The sequence below is a fragment of the Galendromus occidentalis genome, unplaced genomic scaffold, assembly GCF_000255335.2.
Source record: "Galendromus occidentalis unplaced genomic scaffold, Mocc_1.1 scf7180000077464, whole genome shotgun sequence".
NCBI classification, from domain to species: Eukaryota; Metazoa; Arthropoda; class Arachnida; order Mesostigmata; family Phytoseiidae; genus Galendromus; species Galendromus occidentalis.
The window spans coordinates 721,436-723,745 of record NW_003805452.1 but is presented as its reverse complement, the minus strand read 5'-3'; positions in this window follow the sequence as shown (position 1 = coordinate 723,745).

Below are 2,310 nucleotides of genomic sequence, written 5' to 3'. Positions count from 1 at the left end.
ATTCTGTGGGAGTTGCTGCTCCACATCCTCCGAAGTCCCACCGAGTCTGCTCCTGGCGCCGGAGAGCTCCCTCAATACGAATGCGCTATCTAACATCGGAGCATGCCTTCCGAGGAGCCCGCTCTCCATTGGGTACATAACAGTTAGCGAAAAACACCTCGGCGTCACGTCTCCGGAAACACTTCGCGGAAAGAAAGGTATCCTGAGGATTTTGGCTGAAGGGGACAAGGGAACTTCAGCTTAAGGAGACAAAAGCTCAAGACTTAACAACTTACTCCATACCCCATACCCCCTCCAGGTGTAGGCTGAATCGAAATCATACGAGCGTGTGGTACCCTCGAATGTTCGGGGAGCGCCGAAGGTCTACAGTCCAAGGAAGGCGGAGATGCGTATAAGTTCGCGCCAATCAGCCCAGAACCGTGACCAGATTGACTGAGTGAGTGAGTTGAGCTCCCTCATGGGAACCCCAGGCCGTCAATAGTAGGATACCGGAGACAGTCAAACGAGAATTCCTGTTCGAAAAAGTCCGTGAGAAAAAGTTCATCCGTCTCACTGTGTAAGCCGTGTGCGTTGACCACGGGATTTCATGTTGGCACCAATGCGTGGGAGCGCGAACGCTGGAACTCCGCTCCCGGAGTCTCCCGTTCGCGCCAAGGTTAGGCTGAGGTTATGGAGTTCGAAGACCTTCCTCCCGCGATGGCCAGCCTCTGCGGCAGCATTCCCCCGCCGAGAACATCGAGGTGCCACATCATATGTATTTCCCATTCGGATGTCGGATGATCTTTATCGATTCGGGGCTTGTCCTTCGCAGAGTCCAGATTCGATGACTCCACGATCTGTGGGTATATGCTCCATAGACCTCTCTCGGAACTTGATTCTAGGTTCAGACACCGAATGATTTGATTTCTACTCGGTGACGAGGAGCGAAAACATTTCCATGTCGCTGACAAGATTATTGAGGGGAAAAGTCCTCGAGCAGTTGGAACGGCTGCAGCGAATCGATCTTATCGTCGGACACACGCCCACTTTGAAATTCGGAGAACCAAGTCCGCTGTCGAACTCAACACGAGAAAGATTCGATCCGGACCAAATCTAATCGTTTCATGCGTTAGCAGAGTGAGTTTTGATGCCGGCAAACTATACCGAATCGTCAAAGAAAGCACAGTATTCTTCTGGAGGACCGGGGGCTCCTTGAAAATAAGATATCGAGCTACCTCGATCCCAGACTCTTCAGACGACGATGATGGCTATTTGCATAAATCTGAATACGGACCCGTTCGGAGCGATGCGGCTTGCGATGTTCTGCAGAGCGTTTCTGATATCTTCCTGAGAAGAGTTTCGTGAGAAGTCTGCTACTCCATTGATTCCGATCCTAGCCGTTCGCTGGGATGATGTGATACATCCCGAGAACTATTTCCCCGGGTCAGATCTCCACAGTCGATGTCGGGGGAAGGTCTCCATCAACAACCTGAGACTCGCTCAACGAGATTTCCGTCGTGCCAGCGACGTGAATCGGTGTTTCTGATTTCTGATGCTCCGAACAACGACGGAACGGTCCCCGACAACTCGCGAAGGACCTCATCTGATTTTGAGGAGCGCGAGAAGCGCTCACCGTCAATGAGCCCCGAAGGAAGACGACTTCGGGTCGCGAGGAATCGCGACATGTGATGACACGCTCGTATGTTGTAGAAGTCGACGATTAGATGATAGACTCCCCGAGATGAGAATTCTTCGAAGTTCTTCGCCGAGCCTGGCGCTCGCTGGTAGGCGAACTGCTCCACGGCTGATCAAGACATTATCATAGGTGCATCGATTCTTCTATCGCCCGTTCGGCGGAGCCTACGGACCGTCCGGTGCGTCTTTATTTTTCTTCGTCTTCTTCTGTTTCTAGCTAACTCTAGCGTGTGGTGGCGCTCTTTCTTGCTGCTGTGCCTTCGGAGGCGTCCATGCGCCGCCCATGGTGAAATCCTCTCCAGCGACAAGGCCTCCGCTCACGGGCAGCCAGGCACCGTCAGAGTCTGATGTGCGTTGATCTGGGACGACGGCAGGCGGCTCGATACGTGAAAGAAACGGTGTGCGCAAATTTTCTACCGGTGACAGTTAATTCCCAGAGATCCATCTCTCTCGACTCTATAGGACGAATTTGTGCGTGGATTGTGTGACGACCGATGGTGCTCGTGAGTGCTGTCTGCGAACTGTTCCCAGACGCAAGACAAGTGAGAAAGTGAAGACCGGACAATGTTACGCCTTCGACACTAGGATACAATTGACTCTTTGGACAGAAACCACACGATACCCCAACGCATTCTC